At 40.8% G+C, this 19,935-nt stretch overlaps 1 protein-coding gene across 5 annotated transcripts in view; it reads right to left on the bottom strand.

The window, feature by feature from the left end:
- KL (klotho) overlaps nucleotides 1–19,935 on the bottom strand; it is a gene marked incomplete at its 5' end in the record, with an annotated part of 84,945 nt that overhangs the window by 26,467 nt on the left and 38,543 nt on the right. For 3 of the 5 annotated variants that reach the window (XR_013824899.1, XR_013824900.1, XR_013824903.1), the window contains 5 exons: nucleotides 10,550–10,679; nucleotides 11,166–11,217; nucleotides 12,024–12,192; nucleotides 19,396–19,462; nucleotides 19,731–19,928. The remainder of the gene's footprint in view (nucleotides 1–10,549; nucleotides 10,680–11,165; nucleotides 11,218–12,023; nucleotides 12,193–19,395; nucleotides 19,463–19,730; nucleotides 19,929–19,935) is intronic. The other 2 variants (XR_013824901.1, XR_013824902.1) reach the window with 2 other exon arrangements.

The following is a 19,935-nucleotide window of genomic DNA, read 5'->3' as shown; positions in this document are numbered from 1 at the left end:
CACTGCTGTTCTCAATTCTGCCCTTAACCAGACCAAGATAAAATCTTTGAAATGCTTTTCTTCATTACTTTTCTCCCCCTTCACCCCTAACTTGTAGATTTCTCTGAGATAGTTTTGTACTTTTCATTCTAGATTATTATTAGAATTACCCTCACACAGTTCCTCTTTATTTTAAGAATTCTTCTTTGGGGTAGCTAGCATACCTTCCCTGGTCTATTACTATCCATTTAAATTTAACTGTTTATGTATTGTCAAGCACTACCCCTCTTCCTCTTCGTGTTCTCCTGTCTTTGGTGGTTGTGCTGGTAGAGGATGGTGGTGTGTTGGTCACGGTACAGTTGTTTGGTTGTATAGTCCTCCCTCTAGTAGTTTCCTCTGGCACCAATATGCCCAAGTGATGTACTCTCTGGGTCACAGCACCACTCTCTCCTCCGTTCTGAAATGGGAATGACGTCTTAAGTGGATACAGGACCATGGGTTGCAGTTCATTTCTCTCAGATGCCATTCGCCACCTTCTGTCTAAGGCATTGCATATAAAACAGTGCATGGCTGTCTGATTCTTTAAGTAGCCGGTTATTTCCATCTAGAAGTTAGTAATGGTTTCTCTTCATTCTTGGAGTTGAAGAATTTTCCAGGCAAGCTTTGGTGACTTTTTTTCTCATCCCTTCTGCTTGGAACTTGGTGAAGAGTTTCAATTTGCACATTCAGGTCTTTCTTAATCTTGAGGACATTTTCTTCTTTTATTAGTTTAATTATTGCCTTGTCATCATCTGTTCCTTTTCTCCTCTCTGGATCTTCTTTTATTCACATGTTAGTTCTTCCAAATATATCCTCCAAAAGTCTTTTTTTTCTCATGATTGTTTTCTCCATATATATATATATTTTGGGGTACGCGGGCCTCTCACTGTTGTGGCCTCTCCCGTTGCAGAGCACGGGCTCTGGACGTGCAGGCTCAGCAGCCATGGCTCACGGGCCCACCCGCTCCGCGGCATGTGGGATCTTCCCGGACCAGGGCATGAACCCGCGTCCCCTGCATCGGCAGGCAGACTCTCAACCACTGCGCCACCAGGGAAGCCCTAGAAACACTTTTTGATAGTTTTCAATTTTGAGAAGTCTCTTTATGCATGTGCAACTGTTGTTGGAGCTATTAAGAGTAAATGATAGGCTGTGACAACACTGTTGGGATTATTTTGGGACATTATACTGGGATAAGTTTCTGATAAATTATATCGAAATATAAATTTTATTACATCTAGAACTGCTGATTGTCAAGGAATAATTTTTCGAAAAGATTTCACTCTCTGTACAAATGTGTTGCGTATGTCTGAAGTACACTTTGAATGTCGATTTATACAGTGTTATCTTATCGTTTCCTCTGACATTCCTCCAACTTGTAGAATTGCCCATTGCTGCCTGTTGCATCTCCGCTGCCCGTGTGAGTATCACACTGGCCCATCAGCCTCCTCACAAAACACAAGTTCAAAGACAAAATTATTTTAAGAATTTCAAAACAGTCGTAGAATAACATTAAACCAAGCACAGGGCCTTTCTCAACACAGGCCCTGCCGGGGAATCCAGACACATAGCAATGGTGATTTCTGGTTTTGTACCCACTAGTGGTTTGGATTGGAGTGTTTAACACACTTTTTTTGCCAATCTAGTAAGTAATTTGTCTTATAAATCTGCCATTTACAGTCTCTCCTTCTAGAGGTTTTCTGAAGCTCTCTAAGCCGGCAATTCTCTCTCTCCTTGTAAATCAGTTGGTACCTTTTCTAGGAAACCAACGTGATCCTAACTAAATAGTCACTAATGACTTAAATTAGTTGCTGGCTCTTTCTGAGCCCCTAATTTTCCCAAGACTAATTAGCTCAGGCATAGGGAAGTTCTGGATTCATCCAGCCATTTAAAACATGATGGACATAAATTCAGTCCATACCATAATTCAGAGTGCAGGTTCTGGAACAATCCTGCCTGTTCATATCCTCCACTTTCCTGCCGTGAGCCTTTGGCATGTCATTAACCTCTGTAAGTCTCAGTCTTCTGATTTATAAAACAGGAATAACGGCATACCTTTCAAGATAGGGCGTGACAAATGTTTATTATTACTGTTCAATTCTAGATAAGTGAGGCTCAGTCTCTTAGCTGATGGCAGTGATGTCCCTAAGAGAACAAAAGTGCTGGTTTGACTAGCAAATTTTTTCGGTAAAATATAGAGGATGTTCACTACTGCTTTCTGAAGGAGTCCACAAGGGAGCAGAAACAGAATCCAGTTCAGTAAGACCATTCAGAAAGTATGGCCGGGCGAAGCTGCCGCAGGATCCGCTGAGTGTGTGGAGGGGATGTGTGGCTGTGTGAGCATGAGTCTGTATGGGATCCTTCCTGTGCTTACTTGAAAGCAGGCTTTGAGTGTCCATGTATACAACCAACAAACACACATGGCTTTTATCTGATGTCTGGGATTGTTGCTCCTCTGGGTTACATGGCAGCTGTCAGCAGAGCTCCAACGTGACAACACTCATAAGTAATATAGAACAGAGCATCTCCTCTTACCCACACAAGACAAAGAACAGACATTTTCTGAAGTTGGGTTTTTTTTTTTTTAACTGGGATGAGGCTTTTCCAACACCTGATGTTTGGTCATGAATTTGAAGCATAAGCCAACAGCAGGGTTTGGTAAAAAGGAATTCTGAATTTAAAAAGAAATTCACAATTAAGTGTTTTCAGCTTTACCAGTATGTACTAAAAGGGTAATCAGGTTTGATTAATCAACCCTATTTACCAATAGATAGGCATAAAGTAAAAAAATTAATTTCCTCCCTGATGGACTTTATAAAAGTGTGACCTATTACAAGGAAATGAAATCATCAAAAAGATGAAATTAAAATATTTCATTAGATTCTCCCATGAGATTTGTGTTATAGACTATCTGCAGGTGTCTCTACAGCTGAATGAGTGGCCTCTGGAAATGGCCACCATGCCTGCATCCTTCCCACCCTCCCCCTCCACTTGATGGCCTCTTCTGCCCTCCCAGCCAGCACTAGTGCTGGCTGTTTAAGGTTGCCCCATACTGTGAGTAATTCACCTTTCCTGTCTTCGCTGCCAGCTGTCTTAGTCAAGGTCCCATAAAAACCTGCACAAGGAAAAGAAGCACTTGGAAATTTTACAGCAGAGGGAATGTCATGCAAAGAGTTGGTTCCAGGGGCCTTGGAAGAGCTGAGAAGCCAACGGGATGGAGAAGAAAGCTAGCGAGTAGCAACAGCAGGCATCCACGGGCTCCTCTGAGCTACAGGATAAAGGAGAGGGTGTTTCTGGACCCCAGGGGCCAGGGTCACCTGGGAGAGGCTGGAAGGCCCACCCAGTGGGCACTGGGGCAAGGTAAGAGATGCAGGGCAACATCCCAGACCAATTAAGCTGGAACCCCTGCAAATGGGGCCAGGCATCAGTGGGTTTTAAAACTCCCCAGGTGATTCCAATGCACAACCAGGCATGAGAACCCCAGCTTAAAGCATCTAGTAGAATCTGCATTCTTACAACTGCATCTGCCCCGCACTGAGCAGACGCGGGGAAAAGTGCTGCTGACATACCATTGCTCAAAGTCCAGAAGCAGAGACCAAAGACGCCGCTAAATCGGGACGCCAAGCTGCTCTAAGATACCCTAAAAGGAATATCCAAGAACTGGATTTGATTTATAGAATTTTGCTTCATAGGTAAACTTTAGTAATTGCTGTCTAAAATATACTATTTCAAAGAGCCATCCTCTGTTTACTGAAAAAATTGATTAGATATCACGCTGTGTGCCAATTACAGTAAACCATTAGCTAGCACAATTGATGCACAAGGCATTTCCAATATACATACACTAAAATAGAACATCCTGCTTAATTATTCTACTAACGTGTACATATTAAGTGTGTGCTAATTATTTCTTGAATGCACTAATAATCAAAGGAAGATTAGTGTTCAGTGTGATACTATTGTGATATTTAATTGTATTTTACTTATTTTCAAATGGATAATCCATGATGATACATACAAAGAATCTGTTAACTAGAAACAAACATCTTAATATGATCTTCTTTTAAATAACTGAGAAGATACTTCAAGATTTTGTACCGCCCTCGGGTAATCACAATGAACACCAATTATCATCATAAACATTGCTAAAGAGAAGTCTGACTAGCAAAACTCCAGGTAATGAGTTCAACTGAGCCTCGGTAACTGGAAAAAAAGAGTGAACTCTTTTTAAAGAACGCATCTATAATGCGTTTCATTAAGCATTTATTCACACAAGAAATGTTTCTTAAGCAATTAATATACATTCTAGGGAATAACAAGACAAATAAGATGAGGTCCCTTCCTCAGAGCACTTTATAATCTAATGGAAGCGATTAGACAATCACACAAGTCCCGGTAAGAGGCAGTAGTTGCTGATTCTAACGTTCAGTGAGGTTGAGGGTGAACAGGCCAGAGGACATGAGAAGGGAGACTTGAGAGCAAATGTCAGCTGATTGTGGGGAGTAGGGACACACATTAAAAGTATTTGAAGAGAGAAGCGACCAAATCAAAATGGCACTTGATGTACAGAATGGACACATGCCAGGAAACCATTTAAGGATTACTGGAAAAATCAAAGTGAAAGGTTCAAAGAAGACAACAGCAGCAAGTATCCAAATGAAGCACGGATGCTAGAAATATCAGAACGAAAAATCCCCGTAGCATTTCATGCCTGAATGTCTCCAAGGGCTGACTGAAGAAAATTAAGGAAACAGAAGGAAGGGCTCCTTTGAAGGAAAAGATAATGAATATTCCTCTTCAGATATATCTGGTTGAAGGCTAGAGAGACATCCAACAAGAGACATCCAGCATGAATGCACTGAGAACACTGTTTGCAAAGTCGTTTTGTGATGATTTCATCAATGTGTAATTGTATCCAGAAATAAAACACTCACTTGTCATTCATAATACAAAATGTTGTGAACAAAATTACAAATTCCTGTGTTAACATGATATTCTTTCTTTTTTTCTTTTCTTTTTTTTGTGGTACGCGGGCCTCTCACTGTTGTGGCCTCTCCCATTGCGGAGCACAGGCTCCGGACACACAGGCTCAGCGGCCATGGCTCACGGGCCCAGCCGCTCCGCGGCATGTGGGATCTTCCCGGACCGGGGCACGAACCTGTGTCCCCTGCATTGGCAGGCGGACTCTCAACCACTGCGCCACCAAGGAAGCCCAACACGATATTCTTAATGACTTTCAAAAACAACAGTGCAAGTCATCTTTACATGCATCAAATATATACTGTTTCCACTTCACTTTAATAAAATCATGATGGTGAATCATGATGATGTTGTCCAGCCTTTTAGGTTGATGTTTAAGAGTACCAGATCCAACTGTTCAAAAGCCCATCATATAAACAGTTATGATCCTTGGTGGACTTCATAGATTTGTGCTTCACTGACAGAGCTGGAGAGACTGCTGAGCTGTTAGAGAGTATATTTTGCAACTGTATTGCAGTTGGGTTGAAAGTAGCCCCACGGTTTGCTTTATAAGCACTACAGCATTTCATTGACTCTTCCCTTTCTTTCTCTATTTAGCAGTGATGGGCAGGAAGTCATCACTCCATCCTAACAATGAGTAAAAAGCTGAACGGACTGAAAAAGCAACAATTCTTCTTGGATCCATAAGAGAGGGTAGGACACAGGGCAAACTGCTGCCCCCATCTGGAGAGACAGACAAATATAGGGAGTTGGGGCTTACCCAAGTAGAGACTCATGAATGGAAACCAGCTCAGGAATCAGTGCCAGGGAGGAAAACCTGAAATGTAATTCATGAATTGCCAGAGGCTCAGTGTTAAAAACTCCAGGGGAACCCAGTCATCAGAGAAAAGAAACTATTTTGAAATATGCCAGAGCACTCTGTTCTTAAAAAACCTGCCCTCAGGAGAAACTAGTTGAACAGAGCCTAACTTACTGGGATATTATCAGAGCCTATCTGACCTGGGGGAAGGGAAACACCCAACTCCACTCAGTTCTAGCTTTCCACATGGGAGAATGGAAATACCCAACTCCGTCTCATGCTATCCATCCTGTCCCACCTAAGATAGAAGAAAAAACTGAGGAATGCTATGAAGTTCACAGCCCAAAGGCACAGACTCACTGAAAGACTGAGACCTAACCATAGGCTAGAGAATGATTCCTGTTCCCCCACACCTCACCCTCACATTACTAAAGACCTAGTTACAGCAGTTCCTTTTACCCAGTACACCATGTCCAGTTACCAAGAAAAAATTAGAAGATCTACCAAAAGGCAAAAAACATAATTTGAAAAGACAGAGCAAGCATCAGGACCAGACATGGAAGGGATTTTGGAATTTTGGAATTATCAATAACCTCCCTAAGGAGGCAAAAGACCTGTACTCTGAAAACTACAAGATGTTAATGAAAGAAATCAGAGATGACACAAACATATGGAAAGATATACCATGTTCTTGGATTGGAAGAATCAATATTGTCAAAATAAGCATACTGCCCAAGGCAATCTACAGATTCAGTGCAATGCCTATCAAATTACCAGTGGCATTTTTCACAGAACTAGAACAATTTTTTTTAAATTTGTATGGAAACACAAAAGACCCCAAATCTCCAAAGCAAGCCTGAGAAAGAAAAACAGAGCTGAAGGAATCAGGCTCCTTGACTTCAAACTACACTACAAAGTTACAGTAATCAATACAGTATGTTACTGGCACAAAAACAGAAATACAGATCAATGGACTAGGATAGGAAGCCCAGAAATAAACCCACACATCTATGGTCAATTACTCTATGACAAAGGAGGCAAGAGTATACAATGGAGAAAAGACAGCCTCTTCAATAAGTGGTGCTGGGAAAACTGGACAGCTACACGTAAAAGAATGAAATTAGAACATTCTCTAACGCCACATACAAAAATAAACTCAAAATGCATTAAAGACCTAAATGTAACACTGGGTACTATAAAACTCTTAGAGGAAAACACAGGCAGAAGACTCTTTGACATCAATTGCAGCAATATCTTTTTGGATCCACCTCCTACAGTAATGAAAATAAAAACAAACAAATGGGACCTAATTAAAGTTAAAATAATTTGAAAAGATACATGCACCCCAATGTTCACTTCAGCACTATTTGCAATAGCCAAGACATGGAAACAACCTAAATGTCCATTGAAAGAGGAATGGATAAAGAAGATACGGTACATATATACAATGAAATATTACTCAGCCATAAAAAGAATGTAATAATGCCATTTTCAGCAACGCGTATGGACCTAAAGATTATCATACTAAGTGAACTAAGTCAGACAGAGAAAGACAGATATCATATGATATCACTTATATGTGGAATCTAAAAAGATGATACAAATGAACTTATTTACAAAACAGACTCACAAACTCTGAAAACAAAAGTATGGTTACCAAAGGGGAAGCGGGGGGAGGGATAAATTAGGAGTTTGGGATTCTTACTAACTGGCTTAACAGGTGTTGGAGAGGAGGCTCCTCTATGGTTGTTTGAGGGATGGATATAGTTTGGGATTAACATATACACACTACTATATATAGAATAGATAATCAACAATGACCTACTGCATAGCATAGGAGACTCTACTCAATATTCTGTAATAACCTATATGGGAAAAGAATCTGAAAAAGAATGGATATATGTATAACTGAACCACTCTGCTGTACACCTGAAACTAACACAACATTGTAAATCAACTATACCCCATTATAAAATAAAAATTAAATTAAAAATACAATTTGAAGAGACAGAGCAAGCATCATTTGTATCATCTTTTTAGATTCTTTCCTTAACCGTGTCCAGTCTACTTTATAAGTAGACTTGTAGATGGGCTTATAGCCCATCAGAGGCACTCTTCATTTCTGTTACAGTGCTTTTGATCTCTAGCATTTCTTTTTGGTTCCTTCTTAGGAGTTCCATCTCTCTGCTTACCTTGCCCATCTGTCCTTGTGTGCTGCTTCTTTCTCCACTAGAGTCCTTAGCATATTAATCACAGTTGTTTTAAATTCCTGGTCTGATAATTCCAAAATTCCTGACCCTCCTCACTTTGCTTGATGGCTATGACACCCTGGCCTCTTTATGTAGTCCAATCTCAATCCCCTATTATAATAGTCATGCCCCTAGTCATTTGTCTTTAATAAGGTCCTCCTTACTATTAAAAAAATATAAAAATAAAAATAAAGTTGGAGAGATGCTGTTGTTTTGTTCTGTTTTTGTTTTTTAGAGGTTTCTATTAAGATATCCTCAAGCTCAGAGATTTCTGGTTCACAGTTTTAGCTTCCCATGGTAATCACCTGGGAGCTTTAAAACATACCATTGCCTGGATCCCACCCTAAGAGAATCTGATTTAATCAGTCTGGGGATTTTTAAAAGCTCCCACATGATTCTAATGTGTAACCAAGGTTGAAACCTACTGGTCTTGATTAACCCCGTCTCTCTACAGACAAGAACAATAAGACTCCGCAGCCTTGGTGACTTACTCCAGGTTATAAAGCAAATTTGAGAGCAGACCTAGGAATCTGAAAATCCCAGTCTGGTTTGGGGCTGCCTACACTATGGTAGAGCCCTTTCCTTCCACAACTGAGGCCTCTGTTCCCATGTTGAGGAGCTGGCATAATCCTTGCTCCCCAGAGCCTTTCATTCACCTGCTCCTGTTCATCTTAGGAATGTTCTGGCTTTCTGGACACACCTTAATGCCTCTCTCACAATTTTCATCTATGTTTTGCATCCCTCCCCTCCTCCACTGGGCCCACTCTCGTAAGCCCTGAATCGTTCCCAGACTTTCCAGCCTCCTTGTAAATGCCCTTCTCCGTACCCTGGACTAACATTCGCTAAACATCATCACCTCCAATGGCGTTGCTTCTCCACACAACCCTCCTGATACAAACCGAAAAAGCTTCATCTTGAATTCTGACATTCCAGGTTCTGGTTCTGTCCCCTTGTCCTTCGATCTTCCTCACCTTCTTGCACCCACTGAACCCGGCCTTGACCACACTCTTCCATGTAACGCCATGGCTGTCAATGAACACCTGTCAGAATGTCTCAGGGGAGCCCCCTTGCCAAACCTCAGGTGCTGCAGCCCTCTCCCCAAGGGCACTTCAGAGAGTGGGGACTAAAGGAAAAGGCCTGGTCATCTGCATTTTGAAATCGCACCCCTCAATCCTGAGGCCCTGCCCCACCACGGGCTCTCCTCAGAACTGCAAGGCTTTCACGTGCTTCCAGGCTTCCCTTATCTCAGCCCTTTGTGTCTATGAACCACTGCCACTGAGTCCCCCGCACTGAGGGAAGCTTGCTGCTCTGATCTTGTCAGTCTGATCGCCCAGTAACCCCCACTGTGTTTGTTTTGCTGGCTTGATAGATTCATGACAGGCACAAAAAAAAAATAAGGACATTTTAGAATGGTACGAATTTGGAAGAAAATCTGGTTCATTCTTTATCGTGTTGTCCTTTACTAATGGAATATTTTCACCTGACCCGTCAATCTTTAGCTCTAATTATATCTCTATTTCACTGCTCCGCGGCTTACCACTACTGTCCCTGTTCATTGAAATGTTTTATCTTGAAGCCTCTGGGCTACTTACCAGAGACTCATAATACCCATAATTTAAAGAGGAAAAAAAAAGTTATAAAGCCTTCATGTCTTAAATGCAACAGCATGGCCTTGAAACACTATAGAACTTGCGGTCTAATAACTTAGAACTAAATTAGCTAAAGCTTTGATTCACATGCATTTGGAGATCAAAACAGGCTGAAATGCCTTAGGCAACATTTATGCTTACGGCCATAATTAGACAACTGCTACAATATTGAAAAAAAAAACGAATTTTACAAACTAATCAATTGAGACTTCAAAAAAGAAAAACATGTCAGCTTATTCCAGCAGTTTATTAAGGGGCAATGTTTCAGTTGCAAATAATTTATATCATATAAATAAGCTCATTTAAAATTAATTAGTTTTACCATAAATAAGCATATTGAAGATTCTACCAAAATCAGAAACTCTACCAAAGATTTTTGAATCACATAAAAATTTAGTTAATGGGCCTTCAGTTATTTACCAGTAACAAATACACAAATCTCAGTGTTTTGCCTGTGTCATTAGATTATTTTAAAAGAGCAGATGGTACAACACACTGATATAGAAACACCTCCTGCCAAATTATCTTCAGGATTCTATCAATCCAACATTTGTAAAATTAGAATCCAAGAAAATACTCTAGTATTGATATGATTAAGTACATGTGGGTGTTGATTTTTTGCTTGTTTGTTTGTTTGGTTTTTACCAAGGACATTCTATGAAGATGTATATTCAAAGCCACAAATAAAATAACTAAAGGGCTTCTGGGTGAATTATTTGACTGTAATAGGCCCTGGTTTTATGTTACTGAGCTCCAAAAATCTGATTAACAAGAAATCACATGCACGTTAAGAGTAAGTGAAATCAGTTTGGAAAAAAATACTTCTAGGATAGGTGCTTTATTTATTGAATACTTACTATGTTACTCCCGTTTCACAGATGAGGAAACAGAGGCTCAGCAAATTCTGAACATGGGTCTTGCTGACTCTTTTCCCTAAGCCTTTCTGATTCCATTAATATGTAGGTTGAAATGTTTTTCTTCTTTAACCTATTGGATCAAAAAAGGGGCTGAATATCAGTCAGCAAGTCTTTGCTGGTGTGTAGCAATCATGTCGTGAAATGGGATTTCACCATATTTTAGGCATCCTGTCACAGTAGTTATTGGCATTTGCACTTTACTCAAGGTTCCTTGTGGTTTTTCTTGACCTCTTTCTCTTGGATATCAAACAATGGGTATTTACCACAAATGTATGAAACAAAAACGGTCCAGGAAATGCACTATGACAGACAAAATTCTAACAGTATTTAATAGTTATGAAAATTGAAAAAGGTAATAGGTCTAAGTAGAAAGCTACATGTTCTAGGAAATTATAAGTATCTGGAGATGACGTAAAGGGATTCCTTCTAGATGAGTTCCCTGTTTTTATTTGCAGATAAAGAACTTAACCCAATAACAAGTCTTGCAAACAAAAGGATTACTGACTAGTTGAAGGACATGGTGAATAATGAGGAAAAGAGTTAATAATACTCTCACCTAGTGAGTAGTCTACAGATGAGGACAGGACAGCAGTTTACTGCCTTGCAACCTAGAAAGACAGGTTATCAAAGGTTATTACATGTAAGTCATCATTCCCTCCTCTGAATACAAAGAATTGAGCTGTGTGGCATCTAATATATAGCAGTTTCTGATTCTTGACAGATGGTCCCTATGAAATCAGTCTCTGGACAAAGATGGTGTCGGTGAGCTAATTCTGTTCATTCATTAACTCCATCACTCCTTCCCACATTTATTGAACTAACTGACCTTTATTAAACAATATTTTGCATGGGACACTGCGCTAAATACTCAAAACAAAACAAAACAGCCATGGCTTCTGTTTTCCCCTCTAGAACCAGGCCCACCTGTCAAGATTGGTCATCCAAATTAATATTTTCCTTCCCAGGCTGAAATTTTTAGCAGCGTTGTTCAATATTAAATAGTAAATGGAGATAGACTTCCGGGAAGATGACGGAAGAGTAAGACGCGGAGATCACCTTCCTCCCCACAGATACACCAGAAATACATCTACGCGTGGAACAACTCCTACGGAGCACCTACTGAACGCTGGCAGAAGACCTCAGACCTCCCAAAAGGCAAGGAACCCCCCACGTACCTGGTTAGGGCAAAAGAAAAAACTAAACAGAGACAAAAGGATAGGGACGGGTCCTGCACCAGCGGGAGGGAGCTGTGAAGGAGGAAAAGTGTCCACACACTAGGAGCCCCTTCGCGGGCGGAGACTTTGGGTGGCGGAGTGGGGGAGCTTGGGAGCCGCGGAGGAGAGCGCAGCAACAGGGGTGCGGAGGGCAAAGCGGCGAGATTCCCGCACAGAGGATCGGCCCGACCGGCACTCACCAGCCGAGAGGCTTGTCTGCTCACCCGCCGGGGCGGGCGGGGCTGGGAGCTGAGGCTCCGGCTTCTGTCGGAGCGCCGGGAGAGGACTGAGGTTGGCGGCGTGAACACAGCCTGCAGAGCGTTAGTGCACCGCGGCTAGCCGGGAGGGAGTCCGGGGAAAAGTCTGGACCTGCCGAAGAGGCAAGAGACTTTTTCTTACCTCTTTGTTTCCTGGTGCACGAGGAGAGGGGATTAGGAACGCTGCTTGAGAGAGCTCCAGAGACGGGCGCGAGCCGCGGCTGAAAGTGCGGAGCCCAGAGACAGACATGAGACGCTAGGGCCGCTGCTGCCGCCACCAAGAAGCCTGTGTGCGGGCACAGGTCACTATCCACACCCCCTTCCGGGGAGGCTGTGCAGCCCGCCACTGCCGGGGTCCCGGGATCCAGGGACAACTCCCCCGGGAGAACGCACGGCGCGCCTCAGGCTAGCAACGTCACGTCGGCCTCTGCCGCCGCAGGCCCGCCCCACACGCCGTGACCCTCCCTACCCCCCGGCCTGAGTGAGCCAGAGCCTCCGAATCAGCGGCTCCTTTAACCCCGTCCTGTCTGAGCAAAGAACAGACGCCCTCCGGCGACCTACACGCACAGGCGGGGCCAAATCCAAAGCTGAGCCCCTGGGAGTTGTGAGAACAAAGAAGAGAAAGGGAAATCTCTCCCAGCAGCCTCAGAAGCAGCGGATTAAAGCTCCATAATCAACTTGATGTACCTGCACCTGTGGAATACCTGAATAGACAACTAATCATCCCAAATTAAGGAGCCCTGTGGATGAAAGGCTCTTGGTGCTGCAGCCAGGAGTCAGTGCTGTGCCTCTGAGGTGGGAGAGCCAACTTCAGGACACTGGTCCACAAGAGGCCTCCCAGCTGCACATAATATCAAACAACGAAAATCTCCCAGAGATCTCCATCTCAACGCCAGCACCCAGCTTCACTCAACGACCAGCAAGCTACAGTGCTGGACATCCTATGCCAAACAACTAGCAAGACAGGAACACAACCCCACCCATTAGCAGAGAGGCTGCCCAAAATCATAATAAGGCTACAGACACCCCAAAACACACCACCAGACGTGGACCTGCCCACCAGAAAGACAAGATCCAGCCTCATCCACCAGAACACAGGCACTAGTACCCTCCACCAGGAAGCCTACACAACCCACTGAACCAACCTTAGCCACTGGGGACAGACACAAAAAACAACAGGAACTACGAACCTTCAGCCTGCAAAAAGGAGACCCCAAACACAGTAAGATAAGCAAAATGAAAAGACAGAAAAACACACAGCAGATGAAGGAGCAAGATAAAAACCCACCAGACCTAACAAATGAAGAGGAAATAGGCAGTCTACCTGAAAGAGAATTCAGAGAAATGATAGTAAAGATGATCCAAAATCTTGGAAATAGAATAGACAAAATGCAAGAATCAGTTAACAAGGACCTAGAAGAACTAAAGATGAAACAAACAACGATGAACAACACAATAAATGAAATGAAAAATACTCTAGATGGGATCAATAGCAGAATAACTGAGGCAGAAGAACGGATAAGTGACCTGGAAGATAAAATAGTGGAAATAACTACTGCAGAGCAGAATGAAGAAAAAAGAATGAAAAGAACTGAGGACAGTCTCAGAGACCTCTGGGACAACATTAAACGCACCAACATTCGAATTATAGGGGTTCCAGAAGAAGAAGAGAAAAAGAAAGGGACTGAGAAAATATTTGAAGAGATTATAGTTGAAAACTTCCCTAATATGGGAAAGGAAATAGTTAATCAAGTCCAGGAAGCACAGAGAGTCCCATACAGGATAAATCCAAGGAGAAATACGCCAAGACACATATTAATCAAACTGTAAAAAATTAAATACAAAGAAAACATATTAAAAGCAGCAAGGGAAAAACAACAAATAACACACAAGGGAATCCCCATAAGGTTAACAGCTGATCTTTCAGCAGAAACTCTGCAAGCCAGAAGGGAGTGGCAGGACATATTGAAAGTGTTGAAGGAGAAAAACCTGCAACCAAGATTACTCTACCCAGCAAGGATCTCATTCAGATTTGATGGAGAAATTAAAACCTTTACAGACAAGCAAAAGCTGAGAGAGTTCAGCACCACCAAACCAGCTCTACAACAACTGCTAAAGGAACTTCTCTAGGCAAGAAACACAAAAGAAGGAAAAGACCTACAATAACGAACCCAAAACAATTAAGAAAATGGGAATGGGAACACACATATTGATAATTACCTTAAATGTAAATGGACTAAATGCTCCCACCAAAAGACACAGATTGGCTGAATGGATACAAAAACAAGACGCATATATTTGCTGTCTACAAGAGACCCACTTCAGACCTAGAGACACATACAGACTGAAAGTAAGGGGATGGAAAAAGGTATTTCATGCAAATGGAAACCAAAAGAAAGCTGGAGTAGCAATTCTCATATCAGACAAAATAGACTTTAAAACAAAGACTATTAGAAGAGACAAAGAAGGACACTACATAATGATCAAGGGATCGATCCAAGAAGAAGATATAACAATTTAGGCACCCAACATAGGAGCACCTCAATACATAAGGCAAATACTGACAGCCATAAAAGGGGAAATCGAAGTAACACATTCATAGTAGGGGACTTTAACACCCCACTTTCACCAATGGACAGATCATCCAAAATGAAAATAAATAAGGAAACACAAGCTTTAAATGATACATTAAACGAGATGGAATTAATTGATATTTATAGGACATTCCATCCAAGAACAACAGAATACACATTTTTCTCAAGTGCTCATGGAACATTCTCCAGTATAGATCATATCTTGGGTCACAAATCAAGCCTTGGTAAATTTAAGAAAATTGAAATTGTATCAAGTATCTTTTCCAACCACAACGCTATGAGACTAGATATCAATTACAGGAAAAGAGCTGTAAAAAATACAAACACATGGAGGCTAAACAATACTTAATAACGAAGTGATCACTGAAGAAATCAAAGAGGAAATCAAAAAATACCTAGAAACAAATGACAATGGAGACATGACGACTCAAAATCTATGGGATGCAGCAAAAGCAGTTCTAAGAGGAAAGTTTATAGCAATACAATCCTACCTTAAGAAGCAGGAAACATCTCGAATAAACAACCTAACCTTGCACCTAAAGCAACTAGAGAAAGAAGAACAAAAAAACCCCAAAGTTAGCAAAAGGAAAGAAATCATAAAAATCGGATCAGAGATAAATGAAAAAGAAATGAAGGAAACGATAGCAAAGATCAATAAAACTAAAAGCTGGTTCTTTGAAAGGATAAACAAAATTGATAAACCATTAGCCAGAATCATCAAGAAAAAAAGGGAGAAGACTCAAATCAATAGAATTAGAAATGAAAAAGGAGAAGTAACAACTGACACTGCAGAAATACAAAAGATCATGAGAGATTACTACAAGCAACTCTATGCCAATAAAATGGACAACCTGGAAGAAATGGACAAATTCTTAGAAAGGCACAACCTGCCAAGACTGAATCAAGAAGAAATAGAAAATATGAACAGACCAATCACAAGCACTGAAATTGAAACTGTGATTAAAAATCTTCCAACAAGCAAAAGCCCAGGACCAGATGGCTTCACAGGCAAATTCTATCAAACATTTAGAGAAGAGCTAACATCTGTCCTTCTCAAACTCTTCCAAAATATAGCAGACGGAGGAACACTCCTCAACTCATTCTACGAGGCCACCATCACCCTGAAAACCAGACAAGGATGTCACAAAGAAAGAAAACTACAGGCCAATATCACTGATGAACAAGATGCAAAAATCCCCAACAAAATACTAGCAAACAGAATCCAACAGCACATTAAACGGATCATACACCATGATCAAGTGGGGTTTATTCCAGGAATGCAAGGATTCTTCAATATACGCAAATCAATCAACGTGATACCCCATATTAACAAATTGAAGGAGAAAAACCATATGATCATCTCAATAGATGCAGAGAAAGCTTTTGACAAAATTCAACACCCATTTATGATAAAAACCCTGCAGAAAGTAGGCATAGAGGGAACTTTCCTCACCATAATAAAGGCCATATATGACAAACCCACAGCCAACATTGTCCTCAATGGTGAAAAACTGAAAGCATTTCCACTAAGATCAGGAACAAGACAAGGGTGCCTACTCTCACCACTCTTATTCAACATAGTTTTGGAAGTTTTAGCCACAGCAATCAGAGAAGAAAAGGAAATAAAAGGAATCCAAATCAGAAAAGAAGAAGTAAAGATGTCACTGTTTGCAGATGACATGATACTATACATAGAGAATCCTAAAGATGCTACCAGAAAACTACTAGAGCTAATCAATGAATTTGGTAAAGTAGCAGGATACAAAATTAATGCACAGAAATCTCTGGCATTCCTATACACTAAGGATGAAAAATCTATAAGTGAAATCAAGAAAACACTCCCATTTACCATTGCAACAAAAAGAATAAAATATCTAGGAATAAACCTACCTAAGGAGACAAAAGACCTGTATGCAGAAAATTGTAAGACACTGATGAAAGAAATTAAAGATGATACAAATAGATGGAGAGATATACCATGTTCTTGGATTGGAAGAATCAACATTATGAAAATGACTCTATTACCCAAAGCAATCTACAGATTCAATGCAATCCCTATCAAACTACCACTGGCATTTTTCACAGAACTAGAACAAAAAATTTCACAATTTGTATGGAAACACAAAAGACCCCGAATAGCCAAAGCAATCTTGAGAACGAAAAACGGAGCTGGAGGAATCAGGCTTCCTGACTTCAGACTATACTACAAGTCTACAGTAATCAAGACAGTATGGTACTGGCACAAAAACAGAAATATAGATCAATGGAACAGGATAGAAAGCCCAGAGATAAACCCACGCACATATGGTCACCTCATCTTTGATAAAGGAGGCAGGAATGTACAGTGGAGAAAGGACAGCCTCTTCAATAAGTGGTGCTGGGAAAACTGGACAGCTACATGTAAAAGTATGAGATTAGATCACTCCCTAACAACATACACAAAAATAAGCTCAAAATGGATTAAAGACCTAAATGTAAGGCCAGAAACTATCAAACTCTTAGAGGAAAACATAGGCAGGACACTCTATGACATAAATCACAGCAAGGTCCTTTTTGACCCACGTCCTAGAGAAATGGAAATAAAAACAAAAGTAAACAAATGGGACCTAATGAAACTTAAAAGCTTTTGTGCAGCAAAGGAAACCATAAAGAAGACCAAAAGACAACCCTCAGAATGGGAGAAAATATTTGCAAATGAAGCAACTGACAAAGGATTAATCTCCGAAATTTATAAGCAGCTCATGAAGCTTAATAACAAAAAAACAAACAACCCAATCCAAAAATGGGCAGAAGACATAAATAGACATTTCTCCAAAGAAGACATACAGATTGCCAACAAGCACGTGACAGAATGCTCAACATCACTAATCATTAGAGAAATGCAAATCAAAACTACAATGACATATCATCTCACACCAGTCAGAATGGCCATCATCAAAAAATCTAGAAACAATAAATGCTGGAGAGGGTGTGGAGAAAAGGGAACCCCCTTACACTGTTGGTGGGAATGTAAATTGATACAGCCACTATGGAGAACAGTATGGAGCTTCCTTAAAAAACTACAAATAGAACTACCATATGACCCAGCAATCCCACTACTGGGCATATACCCTGAGAAAACCATAATTCAAAAAGAGTCATGTACCAAAATGTTCATTGCAGCTCTATTTACAATAGCCCAGAGATGGAAACAACCTAAGTGTCCATCATCAGATGAATGGATAAAGAAGATGTGGCACATATATACAATGGAATATTACTCAGCCATAAAAAGAAACGAAATTGAGCTTTGTAATGAGGTGGATAGACCTAGAGTCTGTCATACAGAGTGAAGTAAGTCAGAAAGAGAGAGACAAATACCGTATGCTAACACATATATATGGAATTTAAGAAAAAAAAATGTCATGAAAAACCTAGGGGTGAAACAGGAATAAAGACACAGACTTACTAGAGGATGGACTTGAGGCTATGGGGAGGGGGAAGGGTAAACGGTGACAAAGCGAGAAAGAGGCATGGACATATATACACTACCAAACGTAAGGTAAATAACTAGTGGGAAGCAGCCGCATAGCACAGGGAGATCAGCTCGGTGCTTTGTGACCGCCTGGAGGGGTGGGAGGGAGGGAGGGAGACGCAAGCGGGAAGAGATATGGGAACATATGTATATATATAACTGATTCATTTTGTTGTGAAGCTGAAAGTAACATACCATTGTAAAGCAATTATACTCCAATAAAGATGTTAAAATGGAAAAAGTAAATAAATAAATAAATATTAAATGGAGATGCTATAGAACAATATAGTAATTGCTCTATTAATTCAGAAAGGGGCAAGTTGAATTAGAGAAAAGACTGGATTATAGACTATGTAAAAAGAAAATCAGTTTAATTCCAGCACCTGAATTACAATGTTCAGAATTGCAGAATTCTTCCATCCACAAAAGTCTTTAAAATATTTGTTTTAATCAGTAGTTTTAGTTTAATGGTAAATTTACATGCCAATAATTTCTTTGGATTTTAGACCTCAGAAGATTGTTGAAAAAAAAATGTTTATTCTTGTAATTCATTAAATACTTTGGATAGCTTAATAATGCAGCTAATTTACGTAGCAGAGCAAGTCTCTCTTTATAGACCTTTACTATCCAATGGAGTAGCCATTGCCCACATGTAGCTACTTACAGTATACAGTCCAAATTGAGCACAAGATGTGCGCTTTGTGTAAAACACACACCAGATTTCTAAGACTTAGTAGCCCAAAAAAGTATGTAAAACTCTCAATCATTTTTATATTGACTGCATATTGAAATTATAATATTTTGGATATGTTGGGGAAAATAAAATACTGTATAGTATCAAGCTTTATTTTCTATGCCTTTTATTTTTTTAATGTGACTACTAGAAAATTTAAAATATGTGGCTAGCATTATATCTCTGTTGGATGGCATTATAATAAATAATAAAAAGAAATGTTTCCGAGGCATTAGTAGATTCTAATTACTATCTGTGGAAGTCCAAAAATAAAATGAAACATATCCTTAAATGAATATGAAAAACCATCCTTCCAAACTAAAGCAAAATGAATGGGGCATAAGTGCATGACCCACCACACCTCTCCTCCCCCTCTCACTCCCCAACCCCACGTTCAAAGGAAGGAACCTGGAATGTAGAGCAAACAGAAATATGGCAGAAATTAGCCCAGAGGCCTTGGGGACCACGGCTTACCACTTAATGCCGCTGCACAGCTGGCCCCAAAAGGTATTGAGATGTAGGACTTCCAAGGGAATGGTCTCTATATTTTAAAACATATATGTAACATGGTGAAAAACTCAGAATTCATGAAAGTAAAGCATCAATAGAAGAAGTAATGCCCTGAGAAGCCAGTTAAGAAATGAGGATTCCATCCCCGATGGACCAGAAAGCCCTTCTAGCACCTTCTGCTGCCTCCGGGTTCCCAGCCTCATCTGAGCGGCGCCCCGCCCACTCCCCCTTCCCGCTTGGGGTGAGCCACCGACCTCCCCCTAAGGTCTACGGGGACTCAAAGTTAGCGTGATGCTCACCTGATAACTTTGCTGAATGATGCTGAAGTGTCATTTCTCATTGGTTCTTTGGCGCCTCCTGTCTCTTTCAGTGTCTGAAACTCCCTCTCAGCTCAACCATAGGGATTAGCTTGGAGCACCCTCCCCGCCCCTACCGTCTTCCAGCCTCGAACTTCACTCCTGCTTTCAGATCCCTTTCTTCACCACTCAGATCATATTCTAGGTG

Source organism: Stenella coeruleoalba, assembly GCF_951394435.1.
Source record: "Stenella coeruleoalba genome assembly, chromosome: 18".
In the NCBI taxonomy this organism is placed as follows: domain Eukaryota; kingdom Metazoa; phylum Chordata; class Mammalia; order Artiodactyla; family Delphinidae; genus Stenella; species Stenella coeruleoalba.
This window is presented reverse-complemented; position numbering and strand designations above follow the sequence as displayed.